Below are 12,505 nucleotides of genomic sequence, written 5' to 3'. Positions count from 1 at the left end.
ATGACCTACGGAGTACACACCACTGCAAAGCACCCATCTCGTGGAAAAAATTGGATTTTCGTTGCTGGACCGCGATTGTGGTCTCCGGCCCTGATACCGACGACCCGTCCGGGCGGTCGACGACTTTTACGAACGACTTTTTGACAAACTACGTAAAAGTGTTATTTTTGTCGTTGTTATTGGTTTTTTTTTACCTTCGGTCAGTTTATTTGGTGACTGGCGGAACTGATAATAGCACAGGCATTCTATAGAACAGCACTCCAATTCTCTTAAGCTGTTAAAATGTATTTGTTACTATAGCGATTTGATGTCATTATGAATGAATTGGACCCCCTGTCGTGGTGTGGGTGTCCTTACCGTCTGTCGGCGCAAGGCACGTATGACTATTGGAATTCAACGTAAAAAGAGATGTTATATTTAAACGATGAATTTAAATGATGTTTTTGTTTATTGGGGGAGGGGGGATCACTTTAAATGGAACAATTTACTGGGATTATATCCAGTACTGATAAATGCCAGAGCCATCATGTGATCAAAGCATTATTGAAACAAAATGGATAAAGTGCTAATTTTTTTTTTCTAATTCAATTAATCGCTTTTCATTATTTTGACCTAAGTAATCTACTGTTTTCGTCAATCGGCTTATGTGAACCAGTTCCTGAGAAAAACGGAGCATTTTAAATGAATTCAAAATGAGTGGGTTAATTAATCGTGTTCAGTTTTTTTTTTTTTTTTAAATCTCATTATCAATGCAATATTATTATTATTATTCACAATTTTCTAAGTGTTCTGCTGTAATTCGATATCTCTGAATTGTTTGAGATTGACGCACACGCACAAGCTAGAGAACACCCCATCCAAATGCCTCGTATGGTGTATGCTAAGCTTCATCTAAAGTCAACAAGGAATAAAAAAAACTATTAAAATAAATTCAGGCAGGTCCATAAGAAAAAAAAAAAAGCATAACAAGTGTTTGACAAATTATTTATTTATGCTAATGAGGTGTAAATGAAGTATAAGCAGCGGTGTGTAGGATAATAGGCTTCAATAAAGACAAGGTATTGACGGTACCTGAACACATGGTAAATATTATATCACGGTCTCCAGCGTGTGTGTGTGTGTGTGTGCCGTGTGTGGTACTCTCAAAACAAGATGATTCAAAACACCCAGTGTAATTCAGGATTGGTCACACCACTCCTCACTGAAGACAGGCCAACATAACCGGTTCATGTTGTTCTCTTCAGTGATTTACCACATGTGTGACTTCACTTTGTTCCCATGTCACTTTGTGTCATTGCCCACGGGTTCAGATAGACGTTTCTCTCGCAGTTTGAATCTTGTTCTCGTTGAAATTAAAGGATTCATCAGCCAAAAAAAAAAAAAAAACCAAAGAGAAGGTCACAATTAAAGCAGTCAGAAAATTTCAGAGCACAGGGAAAGGAACTTGTTGAGGAAACCACTTCCAAACAGCTGAAAACCTGTTAATGGTATTCCTCTAACAGTTTGATTTAGAACATGCCCAAAGAGAGGAGACGCAGGAGTGTTTCATATGCCATTCATTTATCCTATGCATATTTAAATTCTCAGTAACATTATTCAGTTATTCTGCCCTTAAATACCACAAATGCCGCTAACGCCGCACTTCCAGGGTGGAGAGCGAAACCCTTTACATGTCACTTTTTGCTCTATTCGAAGTCCCGGCGTGTTTTCCGCTGAATTGAACAGAGTCTCTCGGTGTCAGCGACCCTGAAGGCTAATGCGTCGCTAGCTCAGGTGTGCTGACAGGTAGCGTTTGCACCGTAACTACAGCTCTGGGGAAATCAGCAGTGCTCATACTCTTCTCCAAATGACTCTGTTTACCGCACCGGGGAAAAACAAACAGTCAGGCTCAAAGGAGGCCTGGATCATCAGCAGAGTGGAGTCTCTCAAACAGGGGAGGGAGGGAGGGGGGGGGGGGGGGGGGGTCGCTTTTACAGCGGCCGCACACTACGCTTACCGCATGCTAATTGCAGCATTGCGCGTCAAGACTTTAGCCAAATAAAATTAAGAACAGCTATGTACAAAAATCGACTAGCATGACAAAAAAAAAAGGGGGGGGGGGGCATTTAGAAAATCATAAACTGGCATTATATAAAATATAATATAACAAATATAATTCTGTATTCAGAAGTTTACGAGGGGAAAGTAACGGCAGCTAAAGTAGCTGGGACTATTGGAATGGTGCTAACAGTAGAATGCACTTAAAAACAGTTGCAGCAAATAGAAGCTACAAGTGTTTACCACAATAAAAAAAAACCTTGCAGGTGTTGCTTGCTTAGCATGGTATTTTTTAAGAGTGTAAACACAGGAAGTAGCTATGTGCCAATGCATCATACTTAAAACACACACACACACACACACACACACACACACACACACACACAAAGCTTTCACACAACTGCAGCAAACAACACATCATTTAAATAAACAGCCTCACTGAACCGATTCAGGCAATGAGCGTTTGTCCAAAAAAAAAAAAAAGAAGAAGAAAAATGAAAAAGAAAATTTTTCTGAACAGTAAACAAATCATTAGGGTCATATTTTGGCCAGTTCAGCCAAGGTTTACCTCAGAGCGTGTTGTGATTATTCTTAAACTTGAGAACGTTGGTTTTGTTTCATATCCATTTTGTATGGCACATCATATCCTCTCAATTTGTAGGGTTTATTCAAGACTTGTGACTCCTAATATCATCAGCTGATATACAAATGCCTCTGTATCGGGCCAGTGTGCCTGGTCCTCTGTGTGTGTATGTGTGTGTGTGTGTGTGTGTGAACTCACTGTTTGTGACTGTGTGTTCATGTTTCTCAGTGTGCCTGGTCCTCTGTGTGTGTGTGTGTTTGTGTGTGAACGCACTGTTTGTGACTGTGTGTGGCTGTGTATTCATGTTTCTCAGGGTCACTGGAAGACTATCTGATTCACTAATTGCTCTTGCAAGGCGTCTTCCAGTTGGAACACCAGAAGGACACACAGGCTGTGTCAGCCAATGTGTGTGTGTGTGTGTGTGTCTCTATCCTACATAGAGTTTTAACACTGAGACTGCAGTGCTGTGCATTTACTCACTCAAACAGTAATGAAATGTACATTAAAAGTGTACATTACAACAGCATTCATAAACACACACACACACACACACACACACACACACACGTAAACTCATCAATATATCCAAAAACATATCACTGATTTTCAAGAACATATCACTGAGTTTGTTCAACAAAGCAATGAAAATGGCATCAAATATAAATTCCTCCAGTGTGTAAAATACTTTTTACAGTGTACACTGTAGGCCAAGGTTTTTTTTTTTTTTACGCTATATAATTATCTCAAGAGCATACAAGTTTCAGACTTTACGGAATCTATTTTTGATTTCATTCACATCACCACTCTCTGCCCCATGCCCTGTGTACAGTGAACTGTCAGACCACAGTGGAGAACTGTCGTCTGAGCACAAAGTTTCCCACAGCCTAAGACTAAAGATGGATACTGCTCTTAAAATGCATGCAGCAAAAGAAACTTAAAGACTCAGGAAGTATTATTTCTGTTTGAGGATGAACATCTGCATTTATGTATGTTTGTCAAACAGTTTAGTTTTATTAGATGTTCCTTCTTCTTGTCTCCCAGAAAGAGAAAAAAAAAATCTTATGTGGCGAGGGTTGTTGTGACAGCACTCGACAGAACAATCCGTTAATATTGTATGACAAAGTTCCTCTTTACTCTGAAATAAAACTGATTTTCAGTAACCCCACTATGACAATAGGGGGTGCTGGAAGTCTTCTAGAGGTAACCAAACAACTCCAAAGCTCCCAATGATACTTTATAATACCAACTGGACAATGCAAACTTCAGAAACTCTCTGAGAGAGAAAACATTAATTTCAAGGACGTGAATGGATACTTTTCTTTCATAAGAGCGTAAGTTGTAATGCTCACATTTTTCCCGAGAGAGGATTGTTGAGACATTTTTATATACGACAAAGACCCTTTTTTTTTCTCTCCCAGTGCCTTTTTTTGCTTCCCTTAATCATATTAACAGATTGTAAGGAGAGTCAAAAACTCATTCACGTAACGTTGGAATAAAATATTGTCAAACATCCTCTTAAATCAAGACACACGCCGCACCAATAACGTTCCCTCATCATTTTTTTTTAACTCACTATCTTCCACTCTGGCAAGTCAAAAAAAAAAAAAAAGACTAACAGCAGATTATGTAGGTAAACATTGAAATCCTTCAAACGTTTCTCTCAAAAATGACAAAAAAAACCCTCAAAAAACAAAAAACAAAACAAAATACAAAATACTCTTGCTGACATAGAGCAACTTCCTCAAAGAGAAGCTCATGAATTATGGAAAAGAGCAACACTTCTCCTTGTTTATTTGTATATACATATGTATAAAATATCATTTATTCTAATAGGGTCTATAAATCAAAAGTATTGTCAGTGAACGAGAGATAAGTGAGGTTATTGTGCACCGGGGCCAGCTGGTGATAATAATTTAATGAAGTTTTACAGGCGCTATAAAGGCAGGAAGCAGATGTGGCATTAAGAATTTTAAAGTTGGTAAAACTTTTAACAAGTGAGATGGATTTCTTTTTCTTTTTTTTTTTCTTATGGTACGAGAGCAGTGCCGAAGAATTTAAAGAAAAGAAAAAAAAAGAAAAGAAAAGAAAAAAAGAGGAGGGAATTTACACATCCTTCAATTGCAAAGCTATCAATCACACGCGTGTTATTCCTTTGGGAGAGAATTTACATGCATATTTATCAGCTCAACATGCTAATTCCCTCTGCTCCAGGGGGGCCCAGTTCTGTGTCTCCGGGCGTGTTTATGACTCATAATTGTTGATATCCTTTGATATATTTCTCTCAACTAAGACATCATTCGGATTTTGTGCTCTTAAGTCAATGAGGCACAATGACCTTCGCTTTCAATTCAAATTTACAGTTCAGAATCTATTATAAACTATTCACACGCTTTTGCTGTCTCCTGCGGAGAAACACGGAATCCATTGTGTGTTGATTTTTTTTTTCCTTTAGTTTTTTTTTTTTTTTTTTAATGTGCGTGAGAAGGCTTTATACCAGGTTATCTGGCAGGAGAAAAAAAATAAATGTTTGCTCTAATTAAGAAATAAATAAAAATAAACACAGCACATAAATATCTAAGGCTTTGATTAATGAATATATGGGTCTTTTACTGCACTCCTGGAGATGAGAAAAACGCTATATAAGTTGAAACTCAAAACAAACAGTAAGCCATTTGTGTATTACTAGATATAAAGTTTAAAAATAAAATCAGAGTATCTTCCCTCTCCTTCAAGTAATCAACTTAAAAAGAAAAAAAGAAAAGAAAAGAAGAAAATCGATATTGAAACGTGCAATAAGAAGATCTCTATTGAAAATACACATTTCTGCTATGATCAGTATATATTTCCATAGCTGAAGATTGGGTATGGCAGATGTATTAATGAAGACTGTGGGGGGGGGGGGGGGGGGAGTGCTGTGTCGCAGTGCGTGTGAGAGAGCTTTCTGTCTGTCTCTCTCTTTTCCCCTCTCTCTCTCTCTCTCTCTCTCTCTCTCTCACACACACACACACACACACACCTGCCGCCAAGCTTGCACCTCCTGGGAACCCAACATCTGAGAAATGCAATTTGAGCGTGCTTTGGAGCCACAAAGAGAAGGAAAACATAAATGATTGGGCGAATGAAGGAGTAAACATAAATACAGCAAACGATGGACAAACAAAATATGCCCCCCCCCTACAAAAAAAATAAAGAATAAGAAAAAGAAAATGGAATGGAAAAGAAAAAAAAAAAAAAGAAGCATAAACGACATCGTTGTCGCACAGGTGCGGAAATCCGAGGACAAAGTTGATTGTGGCAAAGACGCTTGAGTACTTTTGTTTTGTTGTTGATGGTTTTTTTTTTTTTGTATTTGTTTTGTTTTTTGGCATGGTTTTAGGAAGTTATTACATGAGGGATTGGTGTTTGACAAGACTGAAAGGGAAGTGGAGTCTCCGGAGAGGAGGATGGGGTTAGACTCCCATGAGTGTGGGCCTCACTAAACACAGTGCTACCTGGACTCTGCAAAAGAAGAAAAAAAAAAAATCGTGACCGAATTAGATGTAGGCAGAAACATCTAAGAAAGGTAAAAAAGGTAAACTTGCACAGAGCGCAAGTTTACCTTTTAAATTTCAGTCTACTGTATCCGTGATACTATTATCTAACCGAGGCAGCCAAGAGTAAAGCACAAACGTGTAACAGGACTCACGGTTTTCACATTTGACCTTGATCCAGCATCTACAACTGAGAAAAAGAACGCTGTGTCTTTGACCTTGATGCGTTGGGTTTGAATTCCACCACTGCTTACCTGGGTAAGATTTGCTTAAAGTTTGTCAGCATCAGAGTTCACTCTGAAGTGAAAGAAGGTCACGGAATCACAGAGAAAGGCCACAAGCAGGCTGTTATTCGCCATGTAACAGTGCTGTCATTGTGAAATGACCCTGAGGGGTCTTTACACCACAGGAAGTTGCTTATTGTGACCTGGAAAAGAGAACAAGGCTAAGAGAATCTTTTTTTTTTTTTCCACACGTCACAATCAAAGAGATCGATGAAATTCGAGTTTGAATGACTAAGTTATGTGATCTTGGAAGTTTCAGGTTTTCAAAAGGCCCTGCTGTAATCAGACATTTACATAGCTGAGAGAAGAGAAACATACAGTAATCCTGCTTGAAAATCTCTAGGACTTGTATTTTTCTCTAAAACCAAGAAAGATGTAGTTATTTTTCTTAAGGCCTCAGTATAGAATATATGTATATATATAGTTTTCCTTTAGACATTCTGAAGTAAAAGAAAATTGTGATAACTTCTTTAATCTTTCGGCTGAACTTGCAAATATATGACCATTCTACAAAGACAACATCAAAATAATCCATTACGTATATCAACACGGACTTGATCAAATACAGAAATACCCCATTAATAATTAAACACGCTATTTGCGGTATTTTTACGCTTCGGCTACGAAGGGTAAGAATTACTTAATCACAACATGTTTATACACAAAGTAATTACAAAAAAAGAAAAAAAGAAAAAAAGTGTCACCAGCACAAGTTGTTTTACATAATCAAGTGTTCAGCCTTTCACCTGTGCTAACGACACAGGAGACACATCTAAAAACCACTCCTCATAAAAAACAAAAAATCAACAATAACACAGGTGTGTGGGAAAAGAGAAAACTGGCAGAACTATGAATTATTAATGACAAACTTAAGTATTATAACAGAAAATCACTGAACATACCTACTGCAATTAAAATGCAAAATGCCTCCGTTTTTTTTTTTTTTTTTAATTTATCCTCTTTTTTTTTCTCTGTCTCTCCATAATCCAGAGCAGTATAATTACGACTCTCTATTCTGGAACAAGATAACTTTAGCTTTTTTTTTTTTTTTTTTTTTGTTCCTAAAGCATACACGCAGCACCTGTTTGGTTTTACTTTCGCATAATTTCCCTCACATTAATAAGAGGCATCTTTATGTGTCCTCCCACACGCAATTCTCTGAACAGGTACGCTGAAAATGCACCTTGTCAAAGCGTCTAAGTAACCCGAATACACACGCACACACACACACACACACACACACACACACACATATATATATATATATATATATATATATATATGTATGTATATATATGTATGCAGACATACACGCGCACACACACACACACACACACACACACACACACACACACACACACACATATATATATATATATATACACATGTATATATCTGTGGGCAGACTAAATAGGTTCGATAGATGTACGTCCAGTGTTAGTGTGTTAAAATGAAGATCTCTCTCAACTCTTTAATGATGGTATGCTTTAAAATGAAGCTCTAGGGATGTGGCATACCACAGTTGGGCATGTGTTTATGATATTTATCTGAATGCATGAGAGTGTGTGCATGTAATATATGCTTAGACAGAAAGATATAAAAGCGTCAGGCCAGCACAGCATTATGTTGTCTATAAAAAAAAGGGGGGGGGGATAGCTATGTTGTTGACAAAGCCTCTGTCCAATTGCGGGCTTTGATTTTCGATCATTCCAAAAGGATTCAGGAGAACAGCTTGAGCAACCTGCAACATGGGACCAGCATTTTTGGCAAGTCAAACTTTATCAGCACAGACACACAGAAATGAAAACAAACACAACCCGGACTGCTAATTACACACAGAGACACACACACGCGCACGCACGCATGCACGCACGCACGCACACACACACACACACACACACACACACACACACACACACACACTTTGCAGCCTCCATTCTTCATTGCTGCTGAGAGAAAATGGGCCCGTTTCCTGGGCCTTGCGATCTGGGATCTTGGGGGAACTGGTGTGTACTTTACAGTAGATTCCAGAAGCTAACCTTGTCAACACAGGTTGACTCATCAGTAGCCCCTGTGAATTTTCATGCCCATTATTTTACACGCGAAGTTACAAATTACAGGGTCTGACACAAGGCGGATATCTCTCTGGCCATGTGGCCTGAACCTACGCCAAATACTGCGCCACTAATTTTACTAATTGCTTAGGCACAGCCAACACTTCCCATTGGTCCACAGCCTAGTGTGTCACAGGAAGCTAATGGGGACTAAGTAATGCATGTGAACCCTTCTAATTGCTTCATTTCTCATTTCAGTTACTAATTTCTGTAATAGGAGCTTGGATACCAAAATGTTTACAATGTAATAATTTTAAACGTACACGTCAACATTTCCAAAACCTCCCCGTAAAATATGTCCAGGAGATAGCAGGACATTGAAAAAAAAACAAAACAAAACAAAAAAAAAAGCCCCCCCCCCCCCCCCCCTCCAAAAAAAGCCAGAAAATCGATTTAAGAGCCAAGGAATCGTGAGGGAAAAAATTAGACCAAGTTGTATTTCTCATTTAACAATTTTCAATGCACATTGAGAGCAAGTCATTGATCATAATGGTTTAGTCATCTACGACACTAATGTTACACCATAACACACACGACTCTGTGTTCAGGTTTCCTTGACGAGCTAATGTTCTCTCTATGCGTTCCTACACTAAGCATTGAGGGATTGAGTGTTGTGTTGCTCGTCTCAATATGAGAATGTCTGTTTCATTACATATTCCTGCACACGACACCTGATGATGGAACGTTTTATACATCTGTGCTGGACAGTTTCCCGTATGTACCGCTGGCTACGGTTTCCCACCCTGTTCTATCTACGGGGAAGCTGCAATTTGGCCCTAAACTCAATCATCCAAATAGTTGAATATTTAATGATATTAAAACACTGCCTAAAAGCCCCGTATTACTTATTTACTCCGAATATCTCGTACATGGTCCAAACAGCATCAGGTGGTCTGGCGAATACACTGTCCAATTTACAACGCACATTAAATTATTGACCTATAATTTGTCTTAATTCATGTCAGTCAGAATTTAATAATTCACGCCAGCCAGACATTTGCCTTGGGAAAAAAAAAAAAAAGAAACAACTCAAAAGCACTGTTTGTTTCTTTTCTCTTCATGGAATTCAACCAAGACACCTCTCACAATGAGTCATGCAGACATAGACACATTAGTGTAGGAGGGAAAGGTCAGATAAAATCTATAATACAATATCACAGTAAACAATAACTAAAAAAGTTCTCAGTTCTTGCTTTTAGTTCAGCATTTGCAGTTCAGGGAAATGTGAGTCTTAGCACTGTCAATCATGGTTTATTGCAATGCACACTGGGAATGCTTTTGAACATCCTCAGATAAATGGAAGCATAGATCCTACTGGAAAGATCTATGGGTCCATCAGTCTGTCTATTAGTGTCTATCTATCTATCTATCTATCTGGGCAAGGTTGACATCAAACCACTGATAACATCCAAAAATTAGTCTAAATTACAGAGCAAAGAGGAACAGAGATAGACCCATTTGAGTTAAAAAGGGAACATCAAACAATTTTCTGTTTCATTTATTTATTTTTTTTTAAAAATGATGTAAAGTCATCGTACAAATATGGAACTTTCCAAAGAGACAACAATCAGATGAAGGGAGAGGATAATGAGATTAAAGAGAACATAATTTTACACTCCCCTTGATGTGACATTGATACCAAGATTTCTGATACTTCTTCATCTAAAAGAAAGTTGAAATTGTCTTATTGTCATTGTCTTCGCTGTGTTGTCTTTATGCGTGCTAATCTATCCAAATCAAAATCTGCAAAGCATTTTCTTTTTTTTTTTTTTTTTTCTTAACTGGGTTCAGTTCCATTTAATGCACACTGAATGAAGCTAGTGCAATCAGATTACGGAATTGCCTTTAGGTCAAAGCATCTAGCAGAATGACTGTCTATGAGGAGTTGAAGCTTTGATTAGAGACTATACAAAGAGAAAAAAAATTCTAAAGTTTCATCCATTTATACGGATGGTATGGTAAACAGCGAGAGGCTTTCCAGATCTTACAGACAGTTCACTGCAATTGACCGGAACAAGCGCTTTGGATGTCCCAGCACATTCAAGACATCTCGAGATCTCGAGGCCCTGTGTTACCGTGCCCAGTTTGGAGGGTTAGATAACAAACAACAGAACTGCTCTTAACTTGCTTGTATCAACTAGAGTAGTTTTTTTTTCCTTTGAACAACCCTTGGAAACCTCAATGTTGTTTACCAGTGTCAATACAAGTTAGCATACAAAGCTAGCTTACCAGCTTATGGGGTGAGACATTTAGGCCTTTATGCTAAAGCCTCAAACCATACAAAGTCAGTCAAAGTTTTCCAAATGAAAAAGTTTCTTACTGAGATTAATTCAGTGCTTTAATCCATGCTATTCTGAGTAGCTTCAGCGGACTTTCACTGTCAGCAATAGTACCACTGACACCCACTAATATGTGTGAAAACTGGTTGTACTCTATAATGAAGCACAAAGATTTTGTTTCACTGTAAGCTTCATCTTAAAAAAAAAAGAAAGAAAATTATTTGACCTATATCCTGAGAAGTGAAATAAATGTTCCGAATTATTCAACCCAAACCAAACATTTCTCGTTAATTTGTTAGATAATTATAGTCACAGTGGTACAGGGAGTTGGTAATTGAAGTTCGCGGTCCCGGCTTGTCACAACTGTTCCTCGAAGCCTCAGTGACTGACTCAAACAGCGGAACGCTTAATAAAAATTAGCCCACAATCAGCCGCGCTCGAAGGGTATCCCGCGTGAGAAAGGAGCTGATTTACTAAAAAGCGAAACAAAAAACAAAAAAAAAACGCTCTCTTACTACCATGGTTCGTTCACATCGTGGGGGGAAAAAAATTACAGTATACCCAAGTTGCATTGATCAAATTGCATTCTTTCCCTGTCTGTTGTTTGGATAATGACTTTAAAAGAGAAACATTTTAAATGCTGATTCCGCTGTTTTCTCTGTCTATAACTGTGATAATTGAGATGGTTAGCTCGGTTGTTTAACCTATTGAGAATATTGTGTTTAACACGTATGACATGTGGCTACATGAAAAAACGTGACAGCTCAAATGCAGTTAGAGCTTGGTCTGTGATTGGTTAAGATATCTGCAACGCATAATGGTCCTACCACTCACTGCACTTATATATCTTGCATTGATATTTACCATTGTTACTGTGGTAAATTTGACCTTGTGTAGGATGGTTATGTCATAAGGTAAAATAGAACATGGAGTGTTCAAATGATGGTCTGCAGTGGTTTATTTGCACCAGCCAGAGCCGAGAGAGTGAGTGTTTTTTCTACCATTCTGGGTCCGACTACGTTCATGTAACATGCAATATAAGTCAATATCATGCCAGACATTTACATTAATGTTTTACAAATGATTAAATTCAACAAAAGAGCAAACTTATACTGAACACCATCAGTCTCTTAAAATGACTCTTAAAGTATAACCTTGAATATTAAAGTGCAAATTAACACCAGACCACTCTTGCAAGTTAACTACTTTTTAAGATTAAAAACTGTAGAAGGGTAAAAACATGCAAGGCAGACACTGGTATAATGTGATTGACACAGCTACAACTAATAAAATTGATAATGGGTGTGTTAGATTTACAGTAGGTATGCAACTGGTGAAGCATTGACAATAGTCAATAGTATTGGCGGCGCCAAGGTGGTAAGTGGCCCCCAAATCAAATTCTGCTTAGGGCCCCATAAATGCTTGGGCCGGCCCTGGGGCTAAGCCCCCAATGTTTCAAGATCCTAACAACGCCTCTGGTTATGTCATAAGGTAATATAGAACATGGAGTATTGTAATATTTTCTGTTTGTGGTGCAGTGGTCAGGCAGTTGGCACAGTGACCAGAGGGTTGCGGTTTCAAAGTGCAACCATGACTGTTCACTGTGGAAACTTCCCCAGCGCAGGGCATTGGATCTCATGCCTACTTCAGAGCAGCCTGACCTCTGACACAGAAACCG

This window comes from Chanos chanos, chromosome 9 (genome assembly GCF_902362185.1).
Source record: "Chanos chanos chromosome 9, fChaCha1.1, whole genome shotgun sequence".
NCBI lineage: Eukaryota > Metazoa > Chordata > Actinopteri > Gonorynchiformes > Chanidae > Chanos > Chanos chanos.
The sequence above is the reverse complement of the archived record's forward strand: the minus strand, read 5'-3'. Positions refer to the sequence as shown.